Here is a 19,547-nt window from a genome sequence, read left to right on the forward strand (position 1 = left end):
AGTGTCTGTTGCTTATTTTTCACTCCCAAAAGCTCTTAAGAGGGTAGAAGGTTAACGTAAATTATGCAGTTTCTGTCTCTTTTTCCTTTGTGGAAAGAAAATGAAGATCTGGTTTTTATCCACATACGTAAACACCCCCCACAGGAATGTTGGTTTTGTCAAAGTTTGAAAAACTCTTAATCCACACGGCACTGTGACTGCTACAAGAAGTTCATTGTGCAACGTATCATAAGAAATGAAGAGTTTCTGCAGGAGGCTTTGCCAAAAGCACAAGACTTCTTTATCATGAGTGTGTTGCCTGAACTTATTACAAGAAGACATGACCCTGTCTTGGTGCCACAGATAGCCTGCCAATACTGTGAAAGGCCAGGTTTTGGCAAAATGATAATATGTGTCAAATGCAACAACAGCTTTCACTACACCTGTGCACAGATAAAAAGGAAGCCAACAACATGGTTGTGTAGGAAATGTCTGAGAGTTGAGCCTTGAATGTCTATAATGTATTGTATAGTGTAATATAAGTGTAATATAATGTATAGTGTAATATAATGTATTGTATAGTGATATGAGACCGGATATGATCTTAAATGTTGTAAATGGTTTGGCCTTTACTGGTTGTAAATGTTGTATTATAGTTAAATGTCATGTTAACCTACCAGACTGTTCTGTTCAATTATTCACTGTTTGCAATCGCATACATTTCTTAAATGGTTGTTTTGGAATGAACCCTACTAATAACATCATTACAAATAAAAATGTTACTGCACTCTGAATTGTTGAGAAAATCCAGGGGGAAAGGAGCATTAGACAGGTTTATTATAAGTTATTACATTTTAAAGTAAATACTTGTTTTACAAATGTAAATCACTTACATTTACATTAAGTCATTGAGCAGACGCGTTTGTCCAAAGCGACATACAAGGAGAGAACATTCAAGCTACAAGGAATAGAGACATAGTGTAACAATAAATACTATTTTACATAAGAAAAACAACGTGCAGAACTGTAAGTACAATTTAAGTAATGGAAGAAGACAAGAAGGCAGAATTAGTAACTCATACATATTATTTGGGAACAACACTCTTACACAGGTTTGTGAGGGCACCACATACTATCACAACATCATCTAGTATGTTAACCTGCGACACTGGAATAACTGTTTGCAAAATCTTAAAGTTTTTCCAACGACCAATAACTCGTTCGACATGGATCCTCACACGAGAAAGTTGCCTGGACGAATCCACTTCCTGTGCAGAAAGCTGCTTTTTTCCTTTGTGAAATGAGGGATGCGAAGGGTTGCACCATAAGCCGCAAGCTCGTCTCTGATGAGAAATCCTCTGTCTGCTAAAACCTCATCCTGAGGCTCCAAAAGTTTGAAGAAACCTGACTCTTTAGTGATCTGCTTGTCTGACACCCGTCCCCCCCACCCAGGGGACAGAAATGAAATTGCACCAGCTGGAGTGATACCAATCAAATATTTAACAGTGTGGTTGTGTTTATAATTTGATCATGTCTGGGCCCTGGCAGTCAGATTACTAGGTCTAGCTATAAAAATTTCAGTGCAATCTATTATGCACCGGCATCTTTTAAAGTTGCGTTTGAAAACTTTTGGCATATGTTTAAGAATTGCTCCCTTACTTGGCCATTTAATGAGTGGCTTGAGGACCAAGGCCATAGCAGGGACCCAGCTCCGCAAAATTTTTGATATGGTGGTTTTTGATACCTTAAATCTATATGCCAAGTCAGTATTAGATAGGCCCAACCTTAATTTCATCAATACAACCAATAGGTGGTCCTCTACATTAAGTTTTTGGCTAATTCTCTCTACACTGCCCGTTATTTTTGTTAGCAGCCACTCAAAGACCACGGAGGTGAGTCCTGTAAGGAAAATCAATTGTCCAATGTTGCACTTAACGGTAGTGTAGGAAAGAGTAGATTTTTGCAGCTCCTCTTTCAGCCTTGCATTTTCAGCACGTAGTGTGTCACACTCCTGTTGCAGGTTGACATAGTCCCCCTGAAGTTGACGGTGTCTCAGGTTTAGATCATCATACTCTCTCTTTGGAACTGGGATATCCTCTTCAGCTTTAATATAGAAAAGGGAAAAAAATGAGCATGTGCTGCAACTAATGCAGACAGTTCACAATCCAGGGGTTCTCTCACATTTTTACCAATGAACTTACAAAACTTTTCCATGATAGAAGAGAAGATATACTTTATTGATCCCAGGGGGAGCTTTACACGCAAACAGACATGGCACAAATGCAATTGAACCAGTGTGCCTTGCAGGAGCACACTGACTCTTTCAGTCCATGATGTTTCTATTATTCTTACCCCATTCCCAGAACTTTAAGTCATTTAATTAAGGCAGGCTAAGCCTATATTGTCACACCACTTTATAAACCATCCGACAATAAAGTCACAAGCCTCACCATCAAAACCATATGCATGGTTCTCACATTACTGGCATGGGGACGTTACAAAACAACTTTATAAACAGCATGTAACTCACCGGTTAGTTGTACGTTCGCGCATGTAAAAGCCCAAAAGAGTCAATGGACGATAATCCCATATACAAAACAATTATCTTCTCTAGAAAAACTGCGTTCAAGTATTTAAAACATTACAACAATACATGCCCAGTAATATTGTTGTAATGTTTTAAATGTTTAGAAAATGGACAGACAATAAACAACACAGGGAACACAGAGCTGGGTGTAGGTTTAGAAAGAGAGAGACAACAAACAAAGATAAAGTGCTACAACACTGTTTGTACCAGAGCCCCGTCAGCCAGAACACTTTGCAAACATTGTGCTTGCAGTCTTCTGTTACCGCCTCCTACAACGTGGACGTGGGGTTGGATTTTAGGAGGCAAACATTTTGGAACTATGTACAACTATTTACAAAAAAATATCAAATATTTACAAAAAGTGCTTTTTTGGGGTTGTGTCAGCACAGTCCTTACTCAGAACAGAGTGGCAATTGAGTCCTTTTATGGCAATCATTTGCCCTTCTCTGCTGCCCATCTCTGCTTTTCAGTGTCATAAAAGGGAGACTCACGGAACTCAGTCCAGGATAGTTCATGAGTCATCCCCTTGTCGTTGTACATGGCCAACACCTTTGAAGGACAGTAAACGTACTTGCCCAACACACCCGGGAACCCAGTGTGAATATGAGGACTATCTGGTCCTTGATTGATTGGTCTGTGGCAAAACCTACACAGAGGACCAGTGGGCTGTTGCTCAGCAGCCTTCCTCTTCCCGCGCTCCTCCTTCACCTTTCTGTATCGAGCCGATCGCTCCTTTGCAGCCTCCAGCTCCCTTGTGAAAAAAGGAGTCTTTGCAAGTCGTCAAACAGCATTCTGGGATTGGTGAGACCTTCTGCTGCATAGGTCTGATGGACTTTTGTGGAACAGTAGAAGTATTTCACCTCCCCAGACTGATAAAAGAGATGAATGGAGGTGCCATCTCCACGGTGGCGGGACTTCGGCTGGCCGCACGCAAGACAGTTCCTGGTCTTTTTTGGTGGTGGTGGCTGCTGCTGCTACTGCTGCTGCTGCTGCTGCTGCACGATGTCCCTGATCATCTGCTCCACCTCTGCCTTGGTCACAACTGCCTCCTGGGGTACACTGCTGCCGGGTGGATTAACTGGTGCAGGTGGGAGGGTTACCACTGGCACACTGACCGTCTCACTCCCCTCTGTGAGGTCATGCCACAGCTGCTGCGTCTCCAAAAGTTTCTCTGGGCTTGTATTCAGAGACGAGCTGGCATTGGTCTGCTTGGCCAGGTGCTTCACGTAGCGTGAGATGTGCTGTTTGGTGGTGGGATGTAAGAGGCTGTTTGGATTGCGGGAGGCAACCTGTACAAGGGCAGCATAATCAAAGTCCACCTTGGCAAGGAAGTCTTTCTGTCCATAGTACTTTGTGAGAAGGCCATCGATTGCGTCCCTCATTGGCTGTGTCCACTGGAAGTGGTTCAGGACAAAAACCAATCCTCCTGCCTTGACGGGACCCGTTCGTGCAGCACGCGGAGAGGCAAAGCGGGGAAGTGCTGGGGGCGTCACTGAGACAGCTGTTAAAAGGGGGGGAAGCAGAGATACACAAGCCAATAAATTCATTTGTTCATAAAATAAGCATGTGACACTACAAATTACTATTAGTATAGACATGACAACATTAAATAAAAAATAAATGACCTTCAACTTTGATAGGCTGATTCAAGAAGTCAAGCGGATCAAAGTCAGCCTGTGGCAGTGTCAGTGTCAGGATGTTCCTCCCTCATTTCCTGAAGTGGGTCTTCAGGTGGCCTGTCCCTCACAGCAGCCTGTTCCTCTTCATCGCCAGCGGCACCAGCATCCTTATGGGACTTGTTCTTGTCCTACTGTAATGGGACAGGTCGACAGCCAGGCTCCACGTACTGGAGTCCAAATCTTTCCCCTGTGTCTGCCTGTGAGACACGCAGGACGGGATATTTTGCCTGACCTGTCACTGCCTCCGAGGCCTTATTCAGCTCCACCACCAGGAGCGGGTCAAAAACAGCAGGGAGCTTCACATGGGGTAAATTCAAGTCCAGAAGACGTTGGAAGTTCCACCGGGACACACCAATCATGCCCTGGGCCTGGAATAGCTCCGTCGACACCAGATTGCCTGTGACCCATTTCGCCTGATGGAAATGGAAGCCCTCCTGTTGAGATGTCCCTCTCACCGGTATCCACAGGGGTACAGCTGCTTCATTGCCCGGTACATGGTTCAGCTGCACTGTTCCACCATGCCGATAAAGGATTGCCTCATCAACCACAGGGTCACTCAGGCAGCCTCGAAGAATATGGACCCACTGAATCCTCCATACCTTCAGCATTGACGGCTTGAACAAAGGCAGTCCATCAGGGTCGCTTTCGAGGTGGAACCTGTGCAGAACCCTCTCCACTCTTTCCAGCAGCTCTTTGGGAGGTGGGATTGTGGAGCGACAATGCTGCTTGATGTGCTGTTTTGTGGGGTTGGCAGGCTCAATACCGCAAAACGCGTAGGCATATTTAAGTCTCTGCAGGTCTGTCTGATCCACCACATTGAAAGCCGCTGAGAGGAATTTGCAGAACGTGCTGTGCAGTGGATGGTGCTCTAACACACACTCCCTGGACAAACGGCGCATGCAGTGAAACAAGTTCAACTTGATGCTGATGGAGTCGTTGAACTTGCTGCATGAGGAACAGGTGATGGAGAGGGGCCCAGAGGTTGCAGCAGCTACGATGTCATCCGTGGTCTTCCAGAGATCCCAGTTGAGGTGCTCCAGAGGTGCAGGGTTTGGGATGTTAAATGCAGCGCAGCAGTCCCTGTCCATACACAAGCAGAAGCAAGATATTTTTATTAATGTGAAAATTATTTATCTCTATGTGATTATTGTTATTATCATTATCATTATTATTAGTAGTAGTATTATTATTAATATTATTAGTAGTATTATAAGCATGTAATAATGTATTCAGTCTTACCTGTCAACCCACTGGTACATGGCTTTCGGAATCCCCGCCGAGATGTACCTATGGGACAGCCCCTCATACAGTGGTTCCAGGGACTTGTCAGACTCGGACTGCAGCATCACCCAGGACAGGATCATCCAGTTTTCGTTCATCACGGCATATGATGACATGGTTCCTGATGCCAGCACCACCTTCCGGGCCACTTTACGGGTGTGGTCAGCTCTTAGTGCCTGTCCAAAAGTGCCTTGCAGAAGCTGGGTGAGCGTGTCTTCTAGCCGGTGGTACTCCTGTATGAGGCACTCCACCAAGTAGTGTGGTGACACTGTCACTCCGCACCAGCCATCTGCATTGTCGTACTCACCAAATGGAGTTGGATCACTTGCCTGCCTTAACGCTCCCGTGATGGTCCGTTGACCATACAGCCCTCTCTCTCCATCCAGCACATTCTTCACAGCCAACAAGTAGGCCAGGTGTGCCCGTTCAAACTTAAGATGAAGCGCCTCATTCACCTGATTGGCCATGTCATTGGGGGACTTCCCAGAGCGACGAAGCTCGTCCATCACGGTCTTGCATATGGCCTTCTTGTGGGTCAGGAAAGCCGGCAGGATGTTCTTAAAGCGGTCAGGCAGCATGTCCATCCACTGGGGCTTATCAGCGAACCAGTACTTCTTGCAAACCGTGCAGGTGAGCCGCGATGCCAAGATGTAGTACTGGCCACTCGTGCCAATGATGACTCGTGGACGACCAACTCCAGAGGACACGACATGGGGATTCCGACAACCCGACAGGCATAGCAGAGTGTAAGTGCTGGTGACTCTCTCCATTATTCTGTGCTCCGGCTTCCAGATGAAAAATGGATGTAGTTGAAAGAAATTTGGGGAGGGCAGCTCAGAGGAGTGGTCAATGAGCTCCGGCTGAGGTGGATAGCGCCACAGTGACACCATGTTCATTGTATGGCTCACCGGCTGGGAGCCCGACCACAGTCCCAGTGCCTCCATCTCTGTTTTCATCCACATTTTCTGCTGGTGAGAGCAGTTCCACCTCTTCACATCCTGGTCGTAGCTTGGAAGTGGTGGATGGGGAGCTGAAGATGCTGGAGGGGCAGAGTGTGAAGCAGCAATTTGTGTGGGTGATGCCTAAAGTGGATCTGAGGCAGAGATTCTTGGGCATGCTGTAGAGGCTGTTGTGACTGCTACAGATGTAGATGCTCCATGGCCTGCAGCTGTAGAGCTTGTCACTGGGGGTACAGCTGCCAAATGACAAACAGTAGATTTTAGTTTTTTTGTATAATAATGAAATGGGCACAACATTGTCTGACACAGGTTTCACAGGACTTACCTGAAGAGATTCCCAAGGCAAGCAACTCAGGGGGTACTGGCAGCGGCACTTTGACCCGAGCTCTCAATGGAACTGATGAAAAATTATAAGTTTGATCAAGTACAGAGCAGACATGATTTTAACCCATTAAGACATGGCGTTATAAATTTGCTGTTACCAACATTATTTATTATTTACCTTTATTTAACCAGGCAAGCAATTAAGAACAACAATTCTTATTTTCAATAGCAGCCTGAACGAGCAGAGGCTCGATAAAGGGAAAGGGGAGGAGGAGCTAACAGTTAAAAGAATAGGGTTATATAAAATACACAATGAAAGAAATCAATAAAGATAATAAAATAAATAAATACAGTACAAAACAAAATACAGACAAACAGACAAACATGGCAATGACCAAGTTGTAGTGCATTACTATAGGCCCTGTGTTATGTCATAGTGGTTTAGTACTATGGTAGTATCTACCAGTATACCAACCTTGCTGTTGAGTTGCTGGATTGCTGCTTTTGGAAGCCGGATTAGGCGTAGTGGCAGATGGTTTTCTCCCTACAACAGAAAAACGTGTTATTGACAAATATCTGGTGCTATGATAAAAATGACAATAGGAAATACTGGTGTTTTTCAACCACAGTTCCGAGGAACACTAGCGTGCTGTGAGATATCATTAGATGAAATTGTTCAACTTCACCTAATATGTCTAACAGCACTTGTGACAATGTGACATTGTTTTTCTTTGTGTACAATGATTATTATTTAAGATAATTGGTAAGAATTACTGTATAACTGTTAATATAGGTGTTTCATTTCCAGTCAACATTTTCAGTTGGTGGTGTGACTTAAGATTTTTGAAAAAAAATAAAAGGTTGAAAACCACTGGGTTATACAGTACCATGCAATCTAGAACACATGCACTCCACACCATTTAGGGTATGGTATTTGATGCATTTACCTTGCATTATTTAATTATTTTTAAGTAATTGCTATATGAATCTAAAATGTGAGATATTGCACATTTCCTCTGTCTATTATACTGTAAGTCTACTTAGCCAGTAGTACATTCAATTCAATTCAATTCAATTCAAAAATACTTTATTTATCCCAGAGGGAAATTAAATGTTGATGTAGCTCAATTAAATCAAAGAGTTATTATAGATGCTGATGGCTGTGGGCAGGAAAGATTTCCTGTAGCGGTCCGTTTTGCATCCAAACTGAAGAAGCCTTTGACTGAAGAGACTCTGTTTTCTGATAACAGTCTCATGGAGAGGATGTTCAGGGTTGTCCATAATTCTCTTGATTTTATGCAAAATCCTTCTTTGCATTATTGTCTCCAGAGGTTCCACAGTCGTCCCCAGAACAGAACCAGCCTTCTTTATCAGGTTGTTGAGTCTTTTTAGGTCCCTGGTTCTGATGCTGCTGCCCCAACAGATGACGCAAGAGGAAATGACGCTCTCAACAACAGACTTGTAGAAGATCTGCAACATCTTGTTGCAAACCTTGAAGGACCTTAGCTTCCTCAAGAAGTACAGTCTGCTCTGTCCTTTCTTGTAGATTGCTTCACTGTTGTGTCCAGTCTGTTGTCCACATGAACACCAAGGTATTTATATTCCTCAACCACCTCCACTTCTTCTCCCATGATGGAAACAGGGTTTGATCTGACCCTGTTTCTCCTGAAATCTACAATCATCTCCTTTGTTTTGTTAACATTCAAGATGAGATGATTGTTCCCACACCATGCCACAAAGCGGTCCACCAGCTCTCTGTACTCAGCTTCTTGTCCATCTCTGATACACCCGACAACTGCAGAGTCATCTGAATATTTCTGTAGATGACAGGAGTCTGACTTGTACTGGAAGTCTGAAGTGTACAGAGTGAAAAGGAATGGTGAGAGTACAGTCCCCTGTGGTGCTCCTGTGCTGCTGATCACCTGGTTAGACACACAATTCTTCAGTCTGACAAACTGTGGTCTGTTTGTCAGGTAGTCATTAATCCAGGTGATTGTTGAGGCCTCCACCTGAGTCTTCTGGAGTTTCAGACGAAGCAGATCAGGCTGGATTGTGTTAAATGCACTGGAGAAATCAAAGAACATGATCCTCACAGTGCTGCCTGCTTTGTCCAGATGACAGTGGGTTTGTTGAAGCAGGTGTATGATAGCGTCTTCAACTCCAACTCCATGGCGATAAGCAAACTGCAGGGGGTCCTGATATGTGCTGGTTTGCTTACACAGGTGGGTCAACAGGAGTCTCTCCAGGACCTTCATGATGTGGGATGTCAGGGCAACAGGTCTGTAGTCATTGATGTCTGAAGGGTGAGTTTTCTTTGGTACCGGAACCAGACAGGATGTCTTCCACAACAGTGGTACCTTCTCTTGGGTCAAGCTAAGGTTGAAAAGGTGTTGCAGAATCCCACAGAGCTGCTCTGCACAGGCCTTCAGGACTCGGGGGCTGACACCATCTGGACCTGCAGCCTTGTTCCGGTTCAGTCTCTCCAATTGCCTCTTCACCTGACTTCTAGAAACAGAAAAGTGGGAGGGGGAGGCAAAGGGGACAGCAGCATCTCCTGATTGGGTTGATGACAAACTAGTGGAAGCAGAAGAATCCATGACTGAGGTGGAGATGTTACAGGAAAGCTGTGGGTCAGAGGAGGATGGGATGTCTCTTTGGCTGGGAACAGGATGGGAGGATGGTGAGCTTGTTCCTGAACTGAATCTGTTGAAGAATGTGTTCAGCTCATTTGCTCTGTCCAGACTTCCATCCATCCGATCCTCCCTCTGCTTGAGGCCTGTGATCTTCTTCATTCCTGACCACACATCTCTGATATTGTTCCTCTGCAGTTTACTCTCAAGCTTCTTTCTATACACCTCCTTGCTCTCTCTGATCTTGACTTTGAGCTGCTTCTGTATACTCCTCAGTAACTCCCTGTCTCGCTCCCTAAAGGCTCTTTTTTTCCTGTTCAATAGTTCCTTTAGCTCACTGGTGATCCAGGGTTTGTTATTAGGGAAGTATCTCACTGTTCTGGTGGGGATGGTGTTGTCCACACAGAAGTTTATATAGTCAGTCACACACTCAGTCATGGCATTAATGTCCTCTCCATGTGGCTTACAAAGAGAAATCCAATCGGTTGCATCAAAACAACCCTGTAAGGCTTCTTCAGCTTCCTCTGACCACTTTCTAACAGTCCTTTTTGTGACAGATAGTCTCTGGACAAGGGGTTTATATGCTTAACAGAGAAAAACAAGGTTGTGATCTGATTTTCCCAGGGGAGGTCTTGATTTGGAAATGTATGAATCCTTGACATTTGTGTAAAACAAATCCAATGTCTCGTTTTCTCTGGTAGAGCAGCTGACAAACTGTTGAAAAGTTGGCAGTGTAGCAGAGAGTGAGGCATGATTAAAATCACCAGATATTGCCACAAAAGAATTGGGGTGTTGAGTCTGTATCTTAGCAACAACGGAACTGATGACATCACATGCAGTGTCGGCAACAGCTGAGGGTGGAATGTAAACAGCCACCAAAACAACACTGGTGAACTCTCTTGGCAAATAATATGGACGAAAACTTACTGCCAATAGTTCAATGTCAGGACTGCAGAGACGACTCTTCACAGTTACATGTCCTGGGTGACACCATCTGTTGTTGACAAGCACTGCCAATCCACCCCCTTTCCTTTTCCTGCTACTCTTTATATCTCGATCTGCTCGTACAGTCAGGAAGCCCGGCAGAGAGACGCTGGAGTCGGGTATATGATCCTGTAGCCATGTCTCAGTAAAACACATAATGCTACATTCCCGATATTCTTGCTGACACAAATACCAGACCCATAAAGTATAGCACAACAAACAAAACACATGCAACATGTGAACTTTGCACTTACCTTCAACAGTGAACTGCTTTCAATATTAACAGAACAACTGAACACAAGCATTAATATAAAAGGCCGGAACGTGGCCTGCATAACAAAGACACGAGGATGGCGAAGAGATGATCCCGATTCATGTCAGGATCATCGGGCCAGAAGTAAGTGGTAGAGAATAAAACCTTTCAACACTGGGAGTCCAATGGCTTCAGTACCTAAAAGCACAAATAAAGTAACTTCAACTTAACTTATTTATAAGAATGTAGTTGTTCTTATGAGACTATCATGTCTGCATTGCCAGTGGTGGAAAATGTTTAGTGTACACTGTGGGCCTAGGGAGCACTGCATTTTTAAATAATGTGTATAACCTTTTCATGATTCAAGGCTTTGACAAGTAAGCTGACTTTGAGTTGATAGGAGCCCTATAAAAAAGTAGTGGTGTGCGTGTGATTTTCTTACTTGGTGGAACCTGCAGTTTGGTTGGGGATATCAGGAGCATGCTCCTTTCCAACTCTTCATCATCGTCCATTTCTGCACAATAGAAGATGTGTGTTTATATACTTCAAATTAAAACATATTAACATACATTGAATATTGACATATTGAATAGCACTGTCAACAAACCTGGAAGATGAGAGGCAGGTGGTGCTGGGGTAGTGGCGGCGGCAGGAGCTGGGGCAGTGGCGGTGGCTGGAGCTGGGAGAGTGGCTTTGGTTGTCGCGGGGGGTGGGGCTGGGGAAGTGGCGGTGGCTGGAGCTGGATTCCCAGAAGTGCTTTTCTTCTTGGCAAGGTACTGCTGCAGTGCCAGCATTCTGGTGTTGCCGCTGCATTCTTTTCGCAGGATGAATGCAGCATACCCATCTGCTCTGCTCTCCCACACCTCTCTCCAGGTCTTCTTTGGGTGTTTGCCAAAGCCCACCAGGTTATTGTCCTCGTCACTGCTAAGCTCAGGCGGCTGGTCAGCTAAGTACTGTATCAGGTTCTCGATCTCCTTGAAACTCTTAGCATACTGGTAGAAAGACAGAATACTATCTTTCTTGGGACCTTCTGCCCTCGCCAAACCAGATCTTTTCTCCTCCTCGACCTTGTTGATCCAAAACAATGTGTAGGACACATCATTCTCCATCATCCAGCGGAATGATTTCCCCTTGTACTGTCCAAACTGTGTGATGTACTCTCCTAGCACCTCTTGCCTGTCGGAAACATCACCGCCCCTCATAAAAACAATGTCTCTGGCCTTCTCTCTGATCTTGTCCTGTGCAATGGGAGGTGTCTTATCTTGAAGATCTTTGTTATGTTTTATCTTCATGGCCTCTTCAGAGGGACCCTGACTGAGGAAGCCAGATGGTCCTCTGCGGAAGGACACAGTGATCTTCCCAGGGAAAACAATTATGCGCTTCATCTTGATGGCTGCAGAAAAAAGAGAAAATATGAAAATTGTTATGACAACCAGTTATGACAGTGATTATACATGTGTATTAACAATAGGCTTGTACATATATGGTTACACTTTTATAGTTAAATGGTTATGAGTGAAAACTTGGACTACATAATGTTATTATAGGGTCTATTTATTGTAATATTCAAGCCTGTGCTTGTTTTAATTTATGATCACCCAAACATATCCATACAACTAACCTTATATCTAACTTTTCCACAATGTTGATATTTGCCATAGCATAGTTGTTGAACCCATTATTTAATTGAGTCCAGTTTATTAGCGTTCATGCATTTGTTTACCCTCACTAGCAAAGGACAGCGGGGGGTACAACGCAGTGAGGGGAAGGGGGAAGGGAACGCGCAGACCGCTGACTAGGCAACAGTATCAAGACCAATACACTTGAATAACATGATCACATTTCGTGAATATTGAGCTCAGAAATGGGCAAAATTACAACAAACAAACATAGCCCTTGTAACGTCACCGTGGGAATATATGACCAAGGACGATCCACACAACAATAACAACAAACGATGTCCGCCTTTTATACACTACTTTTACGACTAATATTTACAGCCAAAGGCAGACAAAATATGCTCATGTATACATTACAGTCGTCTTTGATATAATAGTTTGACACACAACACGCCGAATGGAGACGGTACTTGCATGTACCGGACAGCTTTGTAAAGTTATACCATCATAAAACACACATTTTGACTTGTTGACGTTATTTACTTAATAATTAATTAATCAGATGATGAATGATGATGCTAGTGCTAGTGGCAGCAGCAGCCTGGCGACCCGGTTAACTATGGCCGTTTCTCAACTAATACCTTGTCATAAGAGAGATGTATAACAGACATGCAACACATACATATATAACATTTGTAGAAATGAAATACTGTTATGACTAGCAATACCGTGTAACAAATTTCCGCGATCTCTGTTCCGAGCGGTATCTCTCCTCACTCTGATCCGCCTCTTTCTGGCTAGCAACTGCCGTACTCTATTCTGATTGGCTAACCAAACGAGTCTACCTGTAAATGCGCCAAAATATCCCCCAGAGGCCAAAGAGTGCAATGCATCCGTGGTGTAAGAACTTCCATTGAAAATGAATGAGAAAAGTTAAGAGCGTTAATCTTAACTATCGGAGACTCCCGCGCAGCTGACCTGGGTTCGATTCCCAGCCATCGCAGAGGGCTGTGCTCATTGAGATTTTCCCCCTTCTCTGTCGATCAGAGGATTGGCAGTGTTTTCTTCATACTGCTTTAAATGCCACAGGTGTCACTGGCAACAACTCAAAGGTGAACACTTCCTTACGTTAATGGTAGGCAGTATAGCCCCACTCACCCCCACCTTTGACCCTCAACAGGATTAACTGGATATGGACAATACATGCTTGTATGTCACAGGAACAAATTAAGTCTATCAGCAAACCCTACCAGACACTGTTTGCAAAGTTGGAAGAGTTAACCAATGTGTTGCTCTTTTACTACCTTTTGAAGCCAATTGGTTTGGGGCCATATCGCTGGTCCTGTGAACAAGTCCTGAAAACCATAGCCAACAGCATCTACAGTAGAATGTCACAATGCAACCACATCAGGTCTACTGCGTACAGAGGTTTTAAAGTCATCTCTATATTGTCAGTCTATGATGTAGACCTGGAGGAGTTTTTTGCGCATTCGTCCTTACGAAGTTGGGTTCGGGTTTGTGGCCAATCTTCTTACCTCTTGTTGTCTTGCGATGGTGGTATAGTGGTGAGCATAGCTGCCTTCCAAGCAGTTGACCTGGGTTCGATTCCCAGCCATCGCAGAGGACTTTGCTCATCAAGACATTGCCCCTTCTCTGAAGAGCAGAGGATTGGCAATGTTTTCTTCATACTGCTTTAAATGCCACATGTGTCACTGGCAACAACTCAAAGGTGAACCCTTCCTTACTTCCAATGGTAGGCAGTATAGCCCCACTCACCCCTACCTTTGACCCTCAACAGGATTAACTGGATATGAAAACTACATGCTTTTATGTCACAGGAATAAAATAAGTCTATCAGCAAACCCTACCAGACACTGTTTGCAAAGTTGGAAAAGTCAACCAATGTGTTGCTCTTTTACTACCTTTTGAAGCCAATTGGTTTGGGGCCATACCGCTGGTGCTGTGACCAAGTCCTGAAAACCATGGCCAACAGCATCTACAGTAGAATGTCACAATGCAACCACATCAGGCCAACTGCGTACATAGGTTTTAAAGTCATTTCTATATCGTCAGTCAATGATGTAGACCTGGAGGATTTTTTAGTGCATTCGTCTGTACGAAGTTGAGTTCGGGTTTGTGGCCAATCTTCTTACCTCTTGTTGTTTTGCGATGGTGGTATAGTGGTGAGCATAGCTGCCTTCCAAGCAGTTGACCTGGGTTCGATTCCCAGCCATCGCAGAGGACTTTGCTCATCGAGACTTTGCCCCTTCTCTGAAGAGCAGAGGATTGGCAGTGTTTTCGTCATACTGCTTTAAATGCCACATGTGTCACTGGCATCAATTCAAAGGTGAACCCTTCCTTACTTCCAATGGTTGGCAGTATAGCCCCACTCACCCCCACCTTTGACCCTCAACAGGATTAACTGGATATGGACAATACATGCTTGTATGTCACAGGAACAAATTAAGTCTATCAGCAAACCCTACCAGACACTGTTTGCAAAGTTGTAAGAGTCAACCAATGTGTTGCTCTTTTACTACCTTTTGAAGCCAATTGGTTTGGGGCCATACCGCTGGTGCTGTGACCAAGTCCTGAAAACCATAGCCAACAGCAGCTACAGTAGAATTTCACAATTCAACCACATCAGGCCCACTGCATACATAGGTTTTAAAGTCATCTCTATATCGTCAGTCTATGATGTAGACCTGGAGGATTTTTTAGCGCATTCGTCTGTACGAATTTGAGTTCGGGTTTGTGGCCAATCTTCTTACCTCTTGTTGTCTTGCGATGGTGGTATAGTGGTGAGCATAGCTGCCTTCCAAGCAGTTGACCTGGGTTCGATTCCTAGCCATCGCAGAGGACTTTGCTCATCGAGACTTTGCCCCTTCTCTGAAGAGCAGAGGATTGGCAATGTTATCTTCATACTGCTTTAAATGCCACATCTGTCACTGGCAACAACTCAAAGGTGAACCCTTCCTTACTTCCAATGGTAGGCAGTATAGCCCCACTCACCCCCACCTTTGACCCTCAACAGGATTAACTGGATATGAAAACTACATGCTTTTATGTCACAGGAATAAAATAAGTCTATCAGCAAACCCTACCAGACACTGTTTGCAAAGTTGGAAAAGTCAACCAATGTGTTGCTCTTTTACTACCTTTTGAAGCCAATTGGTTTGGGGCCATACCGCTGGTGCTGTGACCAAGTCCTGAAAACCATAGCCAAAAGCATCTACAGTAGAATATCACAATGCAACCACATCAGGCCAACTGCGTACATAGGTTTTAAAGTCATTTCTAAATCGTCAGTCTATGATATAGACCTGGAGGATATTTTAGCGCATTCGTCTGTACGAAGTTGAGTTCGGGTTTGTGGCCAATCTTCTTACTTCTTGTTGTCTTGCGATGGTGGTATAGTGGTGAGCATAGCTGCCTTCCAAGCAGTTGACCTGGGTTCGATTCCCAGCCATCGCAAAGGACTTTGCTCATCAAGACATTTCCCCTTCTCTGAAGAGCAGAGGATTGGCAGTGTTTTCGTCATACTGCTTTAAATGCCACATGTGTCACTGGCAACAACTCAAAGGTGAACCCTTCCTTACTTCCAATGGTAGGCAGTATAGCCCCACTCACCCCCACCTTTGACCCTCAACAGAATTAACTGGATATGAAAACTACATGCTTTTATGTCACAGTAATAAAATGAGTCTATCAGCAAACCCTACCAGACACTGTTTGCAAAGTTGTAAGAGTCAACCAATGTGTTGCTCTTTTACTACCTTTTGAAGCCAATTGGTTTGGGGCCATACAAGGTGCTGTGACCAAGTCCTGAAAACCATAGCCAACAGCATCTACAGTAGAATGTCACAATGCAACCACATCAGGCCAACTGCGTACATAGGTTTTAAAGTCATTTCTATATCGTCAGTCTATGATGTAGACCTGGAGGATTTTTTAGCGCATTCGTCTGTATGAAGTCGAGTTCGGGTTTGTGGCCAATCTTCTTACCTCTTGTTGTCTTGTGATGGTGGTATAGTGGTGAGCATAGCTGCCTTCCTAGCAGTTGACCTGGGTTTGATTCCCAGCCATCGCAGAGGACTTTGCTCATCGAGACTTTGCCCCTTCTCTGAAGAGCAGAGGATTGGCAGTGTTTTCGTCATACTGCTTTAAATGCCACATGTGTCACTGGCATCAATTCAAAGGTGAACCCTTCCTTACTTCCAATGGTTGGCAGTATAGCCCCACTCACCCCCACCTTTGACCCTCAACAGGATTAACTGGATATGGACAATACATGCTTGTATGTCACAGGAACAAATTAAGTCTATCAGCAAACCCTACCAGACACTGTTTGCAAAGTTGGAGGAGTCAACCAATGTGTTGCTCTTTTACTACCTTTTGAAGCCAATTGGTTTGGGGCCATACCGCTGGTGCTGTGACCAAGTCCTGAAAACCATAGCCAACAGCATCTACAGTAGAATGTCACAATGCAACCACATCAGGTCTACTGCGTACAGAGGTTTTAAAGTCATCTCCATATTGTCAGTCTTTGATGTAGACCTGGAGGAGTTTTTTGCGCATTCGTCCTTACGAAGTTTGGTTCCGGTTTGTGGCCAATCTTCTTACCTCTTGTTGTCTTGCGATGGTGGTATAGTGGTGAGCATAGCTGCCTTCCAAGCAGTTGACCTGGGTTCGATTCCCAGCCATCGCAGAGGACTTTGCTCATCAAGACATTGCCTCTTCTCTGAAGAGCAGAGGATTGGCAATGTTTTCTTCATACTGCTTTAAATGCCACATGTGTCACTGGCAACAACTTAAAGGTGAACCCTTCCTTACTTCCAATGGTAGGCAGTATAGCCCCACTCACCTCTACCTTTGACCCTCAACAGGATAACTGGATATGAAAACTACATGCTTTTATGTCACAGGAATAAAATAAGTCTATCAGCAAACCCTACCAGACACTGTTTGCAAAGTTGGAAAAGTCAACCAATGTGTTGCTCTTTTACTACCTTTTGAAGCCAATTGGTTTGGGGCCATGCCGCTGGTGCTGTGACCAAGTCCTGAAAACCATAGCCAACAGCATCTACAGTAGAATGTCACAATGCAACCACATCAGGCCAACTGCGTACATAGGTTTTAAAGTCATTTCTATATCGTCAGTCTATGATGTAGACCTGGAGGATTTTTTAGTGCATTCGTCTGTACAAAGTTGAGTTCGGGTTTGTGGCCAATCTTCTTACCTCTTGTTGTCTTGCGATGGTGGTATAGTGGTGAGCATAGCTGCCTTCCAAGCAGTTGACCTGGGTTCGATTCCCAGCCATCGCAGAGGACTTTGCTCATCAAGACTTTGTCCCTTCTCTGAAGAGCAGAGGATTGGCAGTGTTTTCGTCATACTGCTTTAAATGCCACATGTGTCACTGGCATCAATTCAAAGGTGAACCCTTCCTTACTTCCAATGGTTGGCAGTATAGCCCCACTCACCCCCACCTTTGACCCTCAACAGGATTAACTGGATATGGACAATACATGCTTGTATGTCACAGGAACAAATTAAGTCTATCAGCAAACCCTACCAGACACTGTTTGCAAAGTTGGAAGAGTCAACCAATGTGTTGCTCTTTTACTACCTTTTGAAGCCAATTGGTTTGGGGCCATACCGCTGGTGCTGTGACCAAGTCCTGAAAACCATAGCCAACAGCATCTACAGTAGAATGTCACAATGCAACCACATCAGGTCTACTGCGTACAGAGGTTTTAAAGTCATCTCCATATTGTCAGTCTATGATGTAGACCTGGAGGAGTTTTTTGCGCATTCGTCCTTACGAAGTTTGGTTCCGGTTTGTGGCCAATCTTCTTACCTCTTGTTGTCTTGTGATGGTGGTATAGTGGTGAGCATAGCTGCCTTCCAAGCAGTTGACCTGGGTTCGATTCCCAGCCATCACAGAGGACTTTGCTCATCAAGACATTGCCTCTTCTCTGAAGAGCAGAGGATTGGCAATGTTTTCTTCATACTGCTTTAAATGCCACATGTGTCACTGGCAACAACTCAAAGGTGAACCCTTCCTTACTTCCAATGGTAGGCAGTATAGCCCCACTCACCCCTACCTTTGACCCTCAACAGGATAACTGGATATGAAAACTACATGCTTTTATGTCACAGGAATAAAATAAGTCTATCAGCAAACCCTACCAGACACTGTTTGCAAAGTTGGAAAAGTCAACCAATGTGTTGCTCTTTTACTACCTTTTGAAGCCAATTGGTTTGGGGCCATGCCGCTGGTGCTGTGACCAAGTCCTGAAAACCATAGCCAACAGCATCTACAGTAGAATGTCACAATGCAACCACATCAGACCAACTGCGTACATAGGTTTTAAAGTCATTTCTATATCGTCAGTCTATGATGTAGACCTGGAGGATTTTTTAGTGCATTCGTCTGTACAAAGTTGAGTTCGGGATTGTGGCCAATCTTCTTACCTCTTGTTGTCTTGCGATGGTGGTATAGTGGTGAGCATAGCTGCCTTCCAAGCAGTTGACCTGGGTTCGATTCCCAGCCATCGCAGAGGACTTTGCTCATCAAGACTTTGTCCCTTCTCTGAAGAGCAGAGGATTGGCAGTGTTTTTGTCATACTGCTTTAAATGCCACGTGTCACTGGCATCAATTCAAAGGTGAACCCTTCCTTACTTCCAATGGTTGGCAGTATAGCCCCACTCACCCCTACCTTTGACCCTCAACAGGATTAACTGGATATGAAAACTACATGCTTTTATGTCACAGGAATAAAATAAGTCTATCAGCAAACCCTACCAGACACTGTTTGCAAAGTTGGAAAAGTCAACCAATGTGTTGCTCTTTTACTACCTTTTGAAGCCAATTGGTTTGGGGCCATACCGCTGGTGCTGTGACCAAGTCCTGAAAACCATAGCCAACAGCATCTAAAGTAGAATGTCAAAATGCAACCACATCAGGTCTACTGCGTACATAGGTTTTAAAGTCATTTCTATATCGTCAGTCTATGATGTAGACCTGGAGGATTTTTTAGTGCATTCGTCTGTACGAATTTGAGTTCGGGTTTGTGACCAATCTTCTTACCTCTTGTTGTCTTGCGATGGTGGTATAGTGGTGAGCATAGCTGCCTTCCAAGCAGTTGACCTCGGTTCGATTCCCAGCCTTCGCAAAGGGTTTTGCTCATTGAGACTTTCCCCCTTCTCTGAAGAGCAGAGGATTGGCAGTGTTTTCTTCATACTCCTTTA

The 19,547-nt window shown here is 44.3% G+C and overlaps 8 non-coding genes across 8 annotated transcripts; all 8 read left to right on the forward strand.

Annotated features, from left to right (window-relative positions):
• The first annotated feature begins 13,843 nt into the window (after positions 1-13,843).
• On the forward strand, positions 13,844-13,915 carry trnag-ucc (transfer RNA glycine (anticodon UCC)). The gene has a single exon. It is a non-coding gene; the product is annotated as a tRNA-Gly (tRNA).
• Positions 13,916-14,461: 546 nt separating this feature from the next.
• Positions 14,462-14,533, forward strand: trnag-ucc (transfer RNA glycine (anticodon UCC)). The gene has a single exon. It is a non-coding gene; the product is annotated as a tRNA-Gly (tRNA).
• A 546-nt stretch (positions 14,534-15,079) lies between these two features.
• On the forward strand, positions 15,080-15,151 carry trnag-ucc (transfer RNA glycine (anticodon UCC)). Its single transcript has one exon. It is a non-coding gene; the product is annotated as a tRNA-Gly (tRNA).
• Positions 15,152-15,697: 546 nt separating this feature from the next.
• trnag-ucc (transfer RNA glycine (anticodon UCC)) lies at positions 15,698-15,769 on the forward strand. The gene has a single exon. It is a non-coding gene; the product is annotated as a tRNA-Gly (tRNA).
• Positions 15,770-16,931: 1,162 nt separating this feature from the next.
• trnag-ucc (transfer RNA glycine (anticodon UCC)) lies at positions 16,932-17,003 on the forward strand. Its single transcript has one exon. It is a non-coding gene; the product is annotated as a tRNA-Gly (tRNA).
• Positions 17,004-17,548: 545 nt separating this feature from the next.
• trnag-ucc (transfer RNA glycine (anticodon UCC)) lies at positions 17,549-17,620 on the forward strand. Its single transcript has one exon. It is a non-coding gene; the product is annotated as a tRNA-Gly (tRNA).
• Positions 17,621-18,166: 546 nt separating this feature from the next.
• trnag-ucc (transfer RNA glycine (anticodon UCC)) lies at positions 18,167-18,238 on the forward strand. Its single transcript has one exon. It is a non-coding gene; the product is annotated as a tRNA-Gly (tRNA).
• Positions 18,239-18,783: 545 nt separating this feature from the next.
• trnag-ucc (transfer RNA glycine (anticodon UCC)) lies at positions 18,784-18,855 on the forward strand. Its single transcript has one exon. It is a non-coding gene; the product is annotated as a tRNA-Gly (tRNA).
• The last annotated feature ends 692 nt before the right edge of the window (positions 18,856-19,547 follow it).

Source organism: Odontesthes bonariensis, chromosome 20, assembly GCF_027942865.1.
Source record: "Odontesthes bonariensis isolate fOdoBon6 chromosome 20, fOdoBon6.hap1, whole genome shotgun sequence".
NCBI lineage: Eukaryota > Metazoa > Chordata > Actinopteri > Atheriniformes > Atherinopsidae > Odontesthes > Odontesthes bonariensis.